This window comes from Rhinatrema bivittatum, chromosome 15 (genome assembly GCF_901001135.1).
Source record: "Rhinatrema bivittatum chromosome 15, aRhiBiv1.1, whole genome shotgun sequence".
Lineage (NCBI taxonomy): Eukaryota > Metazoa > Chordata > Amphibia > Gymnophiona > Rhinatrematidae > Rhinatrema > Rhinatrema bivittatum.
In genome coordinates this window covers 1,387,435-1,400,516 of record NC_042629.1, presented here as the reverse complement: position 1 = coordinate 1,400,516, position 13,082 = coordinate 1,387,435, and the positions used below count along the sequence as shown (strand labels likewise).

General features: G+C 43.5%; 1 long non-coding RNA gene across 1 annotated transcript; it reads left to right on the top strand.

Annotated features, from left to right (window-relative positions):
- Positions 1-1,236: 1,236 nt before the first annotated feature.
- Positions 1,237-12,163, top strand: LOC115076762. The gene is made up of 3 exons (XR_003852861.1): positions 1,237-2,042; positions 2,136-2,333; positions 10,043-12,163. It is a non-coding gene; the product is annotated as an uncharacterized LOC115076762 (long non-coding RNA).
- The last annotated feature ends 919 nt before the right edge of the window (positions 12,164-13,082 follow it).

Here is a 13,082-nt window from a genome sequence, read left to right as displayed (position 1 = left end):
ACCTGTGAGGGAGTTGGTTGGACCGTTAGATGAACGTGGGATTAAAGGGGCTCTTAGGAAAGATAAGGTTATTGCAAAGAGACTAAGGGGGTCATTTTCCAAGGAGTTACCGCGCGCGATACGGCCTTAGCGCGTGCGATAAATTCGCAAACCGCGATAAAAGCAGTTATCGCGGCTCGCGAATGCAAATTCTCAATTAAGTATTCAGGGGGCGGAGTTAAGAACATAAGAAAATGTCATACTGGGTCAGACCAAGGGTCCATCAAGCCCAGCATCCTGTTTCCAACAGTGGCCAATCCAGGTCATAAGAACCTGGCAAGTACCCAAAAACTAAGTCTATTCCATGTAACCATTGCTAATGGCAGTGGCTATTCTCTAAGTGAACTTAATAGCAGGTAATGGACTTCTCCTCCAAGAACTTATCCAATCCTTTTTTGAACACAGCTATACTAACTGCACGAACCACATTCTCTGGCAACAAATTCCAGAGTTTAATTGTGCGTTGAGTAAAAAAGAACTTTCTCCGATTAGTTTTAAATGTGCCCCATGCTAACTTCATGGAGTGTCCCCTAGTCTTTCTACTATCCGAAAGAGTAAATAACCAATTCACATCGACCCGTTCTAGACCTCTCATGATTTTAAACACCTCTATCATATCCCCCCTCAGTCGTCTCTTCTCCAAGCTGAAAAGTCCTAACCTCTTTAGTCTTTCCTCATAGGGGAGTTGTTCCATTCCCCTTATCATTTTGGTAGCCCTTCTCTGTACCTTCTCCATCGCAATTATATCTTTTTTGAGATGCGGCGACCAGAATTGTACACAGTATTCAAGGTGCGGTCTCACCATGGAGCGATACAGAGGCATTATGACATTTTCCGTTTTATTCATCATTCCTTTTCTAATAATTCCCAACATTCTGTTTGCTTTTTTGACTGCCGCAGCACACTGAACCGACGATTTCAATGTGTTATCCACTATGACACCTAGATCTCTTTCTTGGGTTGTAGCACCTATTGTGGAACCCAACATTGTGTAATTATAGCATGGGTTATTTTTCCCTATATGCATCACCTTGCACTTATCCACATTAAATTTCATCTGCCATTTGGATGCCCAATTTTCCAGTCTCACAAGGTCTTCCTGCAATTTATCACAATCTGCTTATGATTTAACTACTCTGAACAATTTTGTGTCATCTGCAAATTTGATTATGTCACTCGTCGTATTTCTTTCCAGATCATTTATAAATATATTGAACAGTAAGGGTCCCAATACAGATCCCTGAGGCACTCCACTGGGGTAAATGTAAAGTAGGGAGTAGCTATCGCGTACCGCGAAAGGGCAGCAGTGTTAGCGCGGCTCCTAACGCGGCCAATAACTACACCTCTTTCAAATGCGATACACTGTTTTGCGGCGCATAGCGCGCACCGCGATAGTATCGCAGTGAACGAAAAATGTGGAAAACCAATCCCCACAGACCTACAAAGGTACAGCTGGCCAATAAAAAGGCCTGTTCTTAGTAGGTGTATATGGATGGAAAGTCTGCTGTATTTCCTGACTTCATTGGCAACCTATTTCATCACCATGTGCTTTACCGGAAAAAGCCAACACCCCAGAGACAGTACCTGATTGGACTAAAAGTAACGATCCCCATTGGTTACCGGATGTAGAAAACACACCCAGGATGCTTGTCAACACATTTCTATTGGACAATGAAAAAGTTTAAAAGTTTCTGACATAGAGCGCCGCATCTGAGAAGCAAGCTGAATACCAAGTTGTCACAGACCTGCGTCTCCAGGGAACAACGACTTCCTCTTTTCCTTGTTCCTCTTTTATATTGTCTTTGTCTTATCAATAAATTTGTCTTTTAGATTGCAAAGCTGCCTGAAGTTGTTTTCCTGAAGTCCCGCTAAAAACATTTGGTGGAGGATGCGGGCATCTCATCGCCAGCATCGAGGAAAGTGAGAGCACCGTCGACGATCGGAAGTGGTGACTCCCTAAGGCACTTCAGACAACCACGAAGAAGGCATTTAAAGAAGTGAAAGTAAGTCTTGCCCTCACAGATAAACTGTTCAGGAGTTTTTTTTATTCTTTCTATGACCTAGACTAGCCCTCAACGCGCACTACTGTCTGGCAGCACCTTGTACAGTAACCAATCAGTAAGCCCAAGCTGAATACTGCGACATACCACCTGGGGCTTTTGCCGGGAACACGTACCGGGACGGAGTAGGAACTAGTCAGGTGGACTCCGAAGCGCGGGAAAACGAACCGCGAGGAATAAGAAGCCTTCAGATCGAGTATTCTACGGGAAACATACGTGGAGCTGTCTGGAAAGGTAAGTAAACTTGTCTTATACAAGTGAGTCACAGGTTTTTCCGTTAGTGCACTAATAAGTTCGAAAACAGTTGGCGGATTTGATTGCCGCCTCTGGCCCGTTGTCCCCGGTTGTTTCGGCGGTGCCGCCCCGGAACCTGGTGTATTCCGGGCAAACGGAAAGGAGTAGATAGGCTGTAGTACCCTTGTCTGCAAAATATCGCTCCCCTCCCTGCTGTGAATACCTTCGTGTTTGAAGAAGTACAGCACACCGAAGCGTGGATTCGTCGAGCCCACATACCGAGCGGCATTTGAATCACGGTACGGTGAAAACTACAATTACGGTAAGGTTGGACCACTCTTTCTCATAAGAGAGTGGCTACACGAAATTCATTATTCTTAAAATTATTGTGTCGTAATTTGGTCTACAATATTAAGAGGTCCCGAGATGGTAGTAGAGGCTAGTGAGTCATGTCCCCTGAACAAAGTCATTGCTCTGCATAAACCCAATGAGCAGTTGATTCGTAAGTGCCATTCTAAGTGGATAGAGTGGGCAGAGAAGGATGCTTTCCTCGCATGGCCAGCAGGAGGCTCCTTTGACCCACCCACGCTCATGCAGCTAATAGCCTTTTTCGAAAACAGGTATAGCAAGTCCAGGGCAAAAGACAAAAAGAGGCTAGCGGATCATACACAAGTGTCCAGATGGTTCGCTATGACACGAGCATATTTAGAAGCCATTAATCGTGATAGAGAAGTGTCACCACCCCCATATGATTCACTATATGCTCGAGATTGTTTAGTGCATGGGGAAACAGTGACTGCGGTGGGTAATTTACATTCAGATCCTGCTGCACCTTCAGAAAGAGAAAGAGAACCCCAAATAAGCCCCACAGTTCACACAAGCACGCCCCTACTCAGTACAGTTGAGATTGAAGGAGACCTTTTTGAAGATGCTGTTCCTGTATTTGAGGAGTACAGCATGTGGCTAGTAAATCCAGTAGAAAGCCCAGTAATTGCAGAAAGTCCAGTAGAAAGCCCAGTAATAGATTTGCACAACTCAGCAGACACAGAATTAATCGCTGGAACGCCAGTAGATTCTGCACTGAGTACTGTCCCAGTACCAGAAAATCCATCACCTCCTCATCCACCATCTCCTCCCTCACCTCTTCCTTTGCCTCCTCCTTCACCTCCTCCCACACCACCACCTCCAGTATTGTCACCACCTCCTGAGATTTCTGAATTGTCACCAGCTCCTAAACCTCCTGACCTGTCACCCAATCCTTGTCTCCAATCTATGCCTATTTTGATTGCAAGTAGTGATGAGGATACGGAAAGTAGTGAGGAAACTGAACTAGTCACTGTAACTTCAGCTGCCGCTGGTCCCCCAGCAGCCAAAATTGCCAAATTAGATCGTTCATTTTTTTATGTCACTATTTGGGTTGATTCATTTCACGGATGGACACTTATTTATTTATTTATTTTATTTAACACTTTTTTATACCGACCTTCATAGTGATAACCATATCGGATCGGTTTACATAGAACAAGGATAACTGAAGCAATAAATAAAGTGAATAACAATAAAGGAGAATAAGGTAAAGTTACATTTAACAAGGAGTAGAAACTTGGAAGCTAAATATAGCTGGAAGAAAAAAGGCAGGAAGTATTGTAACATAATAATGATAAAGGATGTGGGTTAAAGCTTAAGGTGCTTTAACCTAAAAGTGCCAGAGTCCATCTTTTGAGTAGATAGCAATCCATTTGTCTGGGAGGGGATAAATTCGTCTCAGTGGGAATAAAGGTGACTAGAGATTGTCTGGAGGGTCAGCAAAGGCTTATTTATTTTATTTATTTAAAAACTTTTATATACCGGTATTAGTATGCATACATCATACCGGTTTACAATGTAACTTTAAAGGTAGAAATTACAATGAACAGGGAGGGCGAACAAGGAGGAGTATACAAAGAGCAGGAGGTGGAGGAATTAAAGCAATAAATAAAACTGCAACGGACTATTTACAGGAATATACAAGGCGTAGGCAAGATACTTGCAGAAGTCGGTGTACTTAATCAGGGTAGGCTTGTCGGAAGAGCCATGTTTTAAGTTTTTTTCTGAACTTGGCGTAACATGGCTCTAGCCTGAGAGTGGTAGGGAGGGCGTTCCATTGTTTAGGGCCTGCAATGGATAGTGCACGGTCCCTAGTAGAGGAGAGGTGGGCTTTTTTCAAAGGGGGAATGGAGAGGGTGCCTTTGTTGACAGTGCGAGTGGGTCGTTCAGTGCGTATAGGACGAAAGGGTTCATCCAACCAATTGGAATTGTGCGAGTGGATGGACTTGTGCACTATGGTTAGAATTTTGAAGAGAATTCGGGATGCGATGGGGAGCCAGTGGAGTTCTTTGAGTATTGGGGTAATGTGATCAGCTTTCCTTGAGTTGGTGATGACCCTGGCGATGGCATTCTGGAGCATTTGTAAGGGCTTGGTGGTGGAGGAGGGTAGGCCAAGGAAGAGGGCATTACAGTAGTCCAGCTTTGAGGAAAGGGTGGCTTGGACGACGGTGCGGAAGTCATGATAGTGGAGGAGGGGTCTGAGTTTCTTCAGGATGTGAAGCTTGAAGAAACCTTCTTTGAGGATGGAGTTGATCTGTTTTTTGAGATTGAGTTGTTGATCTATGATAACCCCAAGGTCTCTTACTGTGGGTTGGGGTGTTGTGACGTTGAAAGCTGGATCGTTGGAGATCGGTGGTTTGGGAGGGAGGTGAGGAGAGATAAGGAGCAGCTCTGTTTTAGAGGAGTTTAGAGCGAGGTGGATGTTGGTGAGGAAGTCATTGATGTTGGCAAGACATGTGTTCCAGAAGGCAAGGGCATCTGAGAGAGAGTTGTGAATGGGAATGACGATTTGAACGTCATCTGCATAGAGGTAGAATTTGAGGCCGAGGTCTGTGAGGAGCTGACATAGAGGTGTGAGATAAATATTGAAAAGGGTGGAGGAGAGGGAGGAGCCTTGTGGGACACCTTGAGACAAGGGATAGAGTGTGGAGTTGGCGTTTCCTATCTTGACGGAGAACTTTCTGTTAGATAAGTAGGATTTAAACCATAGTAGGGCTAGGCCTGAGATGCCTATTTCGGATAGCCGGTTGATGAGGAGGTTATGGTTGATGGTATCAAAGGCAGCTGAGATGTCGAGTAGGGCGAGGAGGTAACAGTTGCCTCGGTCCATGCCTATGAGTAAGTGGTCCGTGAGGGAGAGCAGGAGGGTTTCTGTATTGAGGTATTTACGGAAGCCGTATTGGGCTGGATGCAGAATGTTGTTGCTTTCTAGATATTCTGTAAGTTGGATGTTTACAATCTTTTCCATAATTTTGGATAGGAAGGGCAGGTTAGAGATAGGGCGGAAGTTAGCGGGGTCTTTAGGGTCTAGTGTTGGTTTTTTTAGGAGGGGCTTGACAATAGCTTGTTTAAGAGCATCTGGGACAGAGCCTGAAGAGAGGGAGGAGTTTATGATGTCTGCGATGGGTTTGGATGTAGTGTTTGGGATGGAGAGGAGGGATTTTGTGGGAATGGTGTCTGAAGGGTGGGAAGCTGGTTTGAGTTTTCTGAGAATAGATTCCACTTCTTTAGCGGAAGTCAGGTCAAGGGTTTGGAGGGTGGGTGAAGTGGGGGAAGGTTGGAGGGAGGGGGAAGGGGAAGGTTGGAGTGAGGGGGAAGGGGAGGTGGATGGAGAAGGGTGCTGAAATCTGCGGAGGATGTTGGTGATTTTTGTGAGGAAATACTGGGCGATTTCTTCGCTCTTAGTGGAGGCATCATTCTCAGGGATAGTGGGCTGAGAGGATTTGGTGAGGTTGGCAACATAATTGAAAAGGGCTTTCGGGTTGTACATGTATTGGTGGATCTTAGCTGAAAAGTAGTCTCTTTTTGTTTTGAGGGTGGTTATTCTATATTGGTGAAGGGTAGTTTTGAAACTTGAGGCGAGTTGGGGTGAGGGGGCTTTACGCCAGTTTCTCTCACGCTGCCTGAGGGTATTTTTTAGGGATCTTAGTTCAGTCGTGTACCAGGGTTGATGATTTTTTGTGGGTTGGGTAATGTTGCGTCTGGAGATGGGGCATAGTTTGTCAGCAATTTCAAGAGTCATGCTGAGCCAGGATTTGATGGCAGTCTCTGGACTGGAGCAGTCAAGGCTAGTGGATGTGTTGGAAATGGCAAGAGCCAGTTCATCTCCAGAGCAGGGTTTCCTGAAGGTGAAGGTGGTGTTGTTTGAGGGAGTGGGGGTAGTAGGGAAGTTAAGGGGGAGGAGGGCTTTTATGAGGAAGTGGTCGGACCAAGGTACAGGGGAGCAGGTGGGGGGGTGGGATGGTAGGAAGCAGTGGTTGATGAATATAAGGTCAAGGGAGTGACCAGCTTGGTGCGTGGGGGAGGCAACAATTTGTCTAAGGCCTAGAGCTTGGAGTGCAGTAAGGAATGCCTCACAAGAAGGGGTAAGGGGGGGTGGCATCGACATGGAGGTTGAAGTCTCCTAGTATGATGGAAGGGATTTCAATGTTTATGTTGGCAGATAAGAATTCAATTAAGGGGGAGGGGTCCCGTTCGATGGATCCAGGAGGGGCATAAATGAGACAAATTTGCAGTGAGGGGGGCTTTGAAGAGGCCAATTTCTAGCTTGGAGGGTGATGTGGTGTGGGAGAGTTTGAGATTAAGGTGTTTCTTGAAGGCTAGGAGGATGCCACCTCCTCTTTTCTTGGGTCTTGGAATAGATAGGAATTCGTAGGATTGTGTAGGTAGCTGGTTCAGGAGGACAATGTCTGTTTCTTTGAGCCAGGTTTCCGTGATGGCACAGATGTCTGGCTTGGTGTCAGTGAGGAGGTCATTTAGGATGGGGGTTTTTTTGGAGAGTGATTGGGCGTTGAACAGAATGATGGAGAGGGTAGTGAGTCCAAGGAATTGGTTGAGGGGGGTAGTGAGGAAAGGGAGGAGGGATTTGTAGGGGGGGGGTGGGACGGGGGGGATGGGAATGGGGGCGTCTGTTGTGGGGGAGGTGGATGCGGTTGATGTGTTGTGTGGTCATAGTGGGTGAGTAGGCAAAGGAGAAGGGAGGGAGAGGGGGTAGGTAAAAAGGAAACTGAGAGGATATAGGGTAGTACAAGGCGGGGATTAAGGTATCAAGGAGTTAAACTGAGAGAAGGACACAAAGCTGATTAGGTAGGGTAAGAGGTGTAAATAGTGTACCATGCAGGTCAGACAATGCAGGTTATACAGCTTAGATAACATGCACAAATAACAGAATAGAGCAATTTAAGGTGTCAGGGGGAGTAGTCCAGTGGCTGGGAGGCAGGCTCATGAGCACCTGTGAGAGGTGAGATAGGCACTTTGAGGAGGTGCCCACTCACTCGGAGGTCCTGGAGCTGGATGGGTCTTGGCTGAGAGGCTGGCAAGTGAGCAGCGATACCTCAGGGTCAACAGGGACTGCTGGGTGAGAAGGAGGTCCGTGTAGTACTTTAGGGTCTTCCAGGGTCCTTCAGGGCAGTCCGAAGGGGCTGCCCGAAGGGGCGCTCAAAGGGGCAGGCCCCTTTGTCGCGCTCCTTCGGCGCGTGACGCTAGGCGCGTGACGCTTGGCCTGGTTAGATTTTTAAGCCCACAAATGAGAGTCTGTCCTTTAGAGGGATCCATGACTGCAATTGAACTGAACACTGCTCGGAGCGCCGGAAGCTGTAACCATGCTTCCAAGTCCTCAAAGAAATTAGGATATATGACCTTGAGCCAGGTAGCTTCACTGCTGATATCGCAGTGGCATCATAAACGAAAACAGTGTCAGCGTGAGATAAATGATCTGGTAAGACAATACAATGGTCTGTTCCAAACCAGATTACACCAAGAAATGGCGCAAGCAGAACACACCTGGAAGGAGTGCCTTTCATGGGCCCTGATATTCCGTTACAGGAAACCTGCGTTTTTAGAGCGCATGTCCCCAGATAAAGTGAGTTCACACATATCAGAGAAGGTATCAGCGTATGTAGGACCTTATATTGCCACTCTAGTGAAGCTTGGACAGGACACAGTGTGAACTCAATATGAAATGCTGTTTTAAACAGGACCACATTTAGGATGACCTCCTTACTCTGAGCCTTATTTTTTATAGCTATTGCTTGCATTACTGCAGTATTCATTTTAGGACAAAGAAGCTAAGATAGAAATTTGCTTACATAGGATTTGTTTACATAAGACTAGTAAATCCTTGCCTGTCTTCCCGGTGTCTGTCATGTAAACCGGAGTGATATGTATATTATACAGGAACTTCCGGTATATAAAAACCAAAAATAAATAAATAAATGTTTCTGCAGACCTTGTCTGACTAATTACATGCTTCCCTATCTTCTGTAGTAGGGATAGCAGCCATACACTGGGCTCAGATGTATGGTCAGTTTTTAGCAGATTACAGAACTTTTATAACGCCACCACAGACGAGAATCGCCCTAAAAGTAATGGGCTTGTGGACAGATATAAAGGGTTGCTTAAGATTAGGCTTCCCATGTAATGTATTTACTGGTCTTATGTTTCAAGCTATCGTGATTTAGTTATGTTACCATTTGTGGTATATTTTTTAGTATAAGGATTTTTAGTATAAGTAAGTTAATTCTCAAACGGTACCGTATAGTTTTAAGAGTAAGTTCTTCCTTTCATCTTGTGTGAATGCATTTCTATTAAGGTGATCACCAAGCGCATGCGATATCTTCCTCTTACAACATATTCTTTCCTTTCTGATTTAAACTGTGCGTTGCAAATTTTCCTGTGGTAAAAGAGGGATCAAGGGGGGAACGGGATAGAACTCCCGCCACTATAAATCCCCTTTGCCCTCAACTTTACATGCTGAACTTTTATTGCATTAATAACTTCACATTTCTTTAATACTGAACTGAGGTTACTGACAAGGACATATACTAGTGTTAAAATTTAGAATCTGAGCTACTGAATTATGATTCTGAGAGGAGAATTATGAATTTGAAAGGACATTTTAGCTAAAGAGTTAAACTGTATCTTAACAGAAAAAAAAAAGGGAAGTAAGAGAAGTAGGTGTTGCAAAACAGCAGAGCACTGCTTATCTGTTCTGTCAGTGCTGGCTGTGCGGCGAACGGAAGAAAAAAAAAAGGAGAAAAAGTTACTTAGTTTAAACGTAGCATATTTAAGTTCTAATTATTTTAATTATTTGATATTTAATTATTTGATATTCGAGTTCTAATCATTCTAATTATTTGACATGACACATTGCATGTAAGCTGAGAACATTATTGATTGAATTTATTTAATATTATTGGTTGAAATTTACATGCACAATATTTGCTAATTTAATATTTCAGTTGTATGCTAGTATTTACTTTTCAGGTCTTCAGTTTTCCTGACTTCAAGGAACTTCAGTTTTATTTTCCTTTTTCTACCTTTTGGACAGAATTCTGAACTTTTATTTTTCCAACATTTTTCAAACACATTTTTGATTTTTGATCTACTTTTCTTTTTGATACATTTTTGATACGATTTTTGAGCTCAAATTATTTGTTATCTGTTGTCTGTCCAATGTTGAGAAGACAATAAATGTATATTTGAAGGATGGATGAATATGTGTCAGTCTAGTGTAACATATGTTTAATGTGATGTCTGAGATATTTGTTGTTTGTGATTTAGCTTACCACAGATGACTTTCCTTTAAATGCTTAATTTGATTTTATACTATTTTACCATATCAGGTATCTGAAACCATAACAGAAGCACATATCCCCATTAGGCCGTGATGAATGAAAAGTTGATACTCCTTACTGAAAGCTTGAAAACGACATTTATGGGACTTACTCCATTCTTCCCATCCCTTCTACGGAAGTTTCGCCCTATACACAGAATACATCCTTCACTCATCATTGAACTTTATTACTCTCGCTTGATTATATTTTGCCTTTGTGTTTGTTGTACTTTACCTTAATGCAGTTCTCATGATTGTGTGAATCATATTGCCCTGATCAGGTCAGATCCATTCCCAATTGTCAGTTCTTTACACAAAGATTAACTGTTATGCATTACACCACACTGTGCTTTGTCAAATGTCAATGATAATTGATTACCATACACATCTAGCCCATATGCCATGATTTGGATATCTACATACATTTACATACACCTACACGCTACACACTACTTACCTCAAAACACCAGAGTTTTGCTGCTATTCCCAGCTCTCTCATATCCATTATATGATTAATTGAGATGCTCACTTATCCCTAACTCCCATAGATAACTGGTTTAAATTACTATCTATTATATGACTTCATTATTGCTTTTCACGTTATATTCATCCCCAGTTATTATAACATCTGATTAATTGAGATGCTCACTTATCCCTAACTCCCATAGATAACTGGTTTAAATTACTATCTATTATATGACTTCATTATTGCTTTTCACGTTATATTCATCCCCAGTTATTATAACATCTGCGTGCCAGTGGCAGACCGGCGCAATGTGCTGCAGCGTAGTTTGTCAGTCCATCCTTCACACCGTACTTAGGCAGCTCATGTGAATAGGCTGCACAGACCAGCTATGCCCAAATTGAAGATGACATGCATAGCTAGTAATTCTAAAGGTTTAATGTAGTCCCAAATGTTTATACAGTTATTCTTGGTTACAAGTTAAAGATAGAATTATGATGTTCATTTGATTTCCCAATTATTAAACACCACACATTTTGCATTTGTAGATACCATTGCATTAGTTACAGACATCCATTCCAAAGGGATAATGGATGTTTCCTTCAAAATCCTATTCCTAATTTAGTTTAAAGCATTTGTTTATATTCTCATAACGTTCAAATGCATGGTAGGCTAAGACGTAATGCATTGTCTTTCTGTTGCGTTTTTGTCTAGCATGCATTTGCCTTTGTTTCCGCTGCTTTGGAAGCACTATTGCTTCTGCTATGCCTAAAATGCCAGGACTCAATATCATGGTTAATTCGTCATCTGAAGTACAAGCTCAAGTCACCGCAGTTCGACAACACCTTATGATGAACATGATTGAATCTCCTTCTGAATCTGATGTGTGAGATCTCTTAAAGGATAAGGTTGTATTTCCACAGAATTTGGTTTGATGGGAAACACAGTTTAAAGTGGCTTACATTTCTAAGTGAGTTTGCAATGATTGATTGTGAGAGTGAATGAAGTTTGTTATTTTAATGGCCTAGGACATCATCGGTGAAGACGACAGAAAGCCTCTCATTTACCAGCAGCAATGTTACCTCCTCAGGCTGTTATGCTTAACGATGACGGGTAAGCACCAGGTAGCCGATCATTAGGATTGTGTACCATGGGCAACCTAAGACAGTGGCATTAACCCTGAGTATCATGGTTGAAGCAATAATCAATCATTGAGAGGAATAATTGGAAATATAGGTCACTTATATACTGCTAATAGGAACACACTACAGAAACTTGGATCAACTGGAAAAAGGCCAGAACAATACCTGAATGAAGAGTGAATATGAAATTGAATGACAATAAAGCAAAATACAGAATGTGTGAATGCTTGAGAGATATGTGAGAAGAATGTTTCAGCAACATAAGGAATATGAAAGCCATTTTTAACAGTCTAAAAAGAGGGTAATACAAAAATAATGCTATGACCATTTCAACCCAGGAAATACAATCTCAGCCTTTCATTTGTGAATCGTTCTTCGAACGGTTCAAGGGGGGAATGTATATGGATGGAAAGTCTGCTGTATTTCCTGACTTCATTGGCAACCTATTTCATCACCATGTGCTTTTACCCGAAAAAGCCCAACACCCCAGAGACAGTACCTGATTGGGACTAAAAGTAACGATTCCCCATTGGTTACGGATGTAGAAAACACACCCAGGATGCTTGTCAACACATTTCTATTGGACAATGAAAAAGTTTAAAAGTTTCTGACATAGAGCTCCGCATCTGAGAAGCAAGCTGAATACCAAGTTGTCACAGACCTGCGTCTCCAGGGAACAACGACTTCCTCTTTTCCTTGTTCCTCTTTTATATTGTCTTTGTCTTTCTATCAATAAATTTGTCTTTTAGATTGCAAAGCTGCCTGAAGTTGTTTTCCTGAAGTCCCACTAAAAACATAGGTCTATCTTCACCATACCATCTACACATTCACAGTGTATGGGGCAGGTGCACTCCATGGCTGAGCAGGCCCGACGCAGACGCCGGGATGTCGGTCGACCTCGCCACTGGTACAGGCAGCGGATCTATCTTCCACGAACCTCATTGCTGGGTATGCCAGAGGATATTGTGATCACCAGATATCGCCTCAGCACTCGTGCCATCCTGGAAATATATGAAGACATACGAGGTGCCCTTGAGTCTCGAACCCAGAAGAGCTGTGCCGTCCCCGGCCTGACCAAACTCTTGGCCGCCCTGCACTTCACAGCGAAGTGGCTCCTTCCAATCCATCGGTAGCTGTTGTGGGGTGGGATGTCACAGAGCAACCTTTTCCCGGTGTCTGCACCAGGTTATTGAAGCTGTTATGGACCGCATGCCTCGCTAAATAGTCCCACACAACAGACAGGACCTGATGGACCTCAAGCGTGGGTTTTATGACATTGCCCGCTTTCCGAATGTAATCGGAGCTATTGACTGCACTCATGTGGCTATCGTTCCACCCCGTGAGACGGAGGCAGCCTACCGCAACAGGAAGCAGTTCCACTCCCTCAACGTGCAAGTGGTGTGTGATGCTGGAATGCGGATCCTCTCGGTGATGTCCAGCTTTCC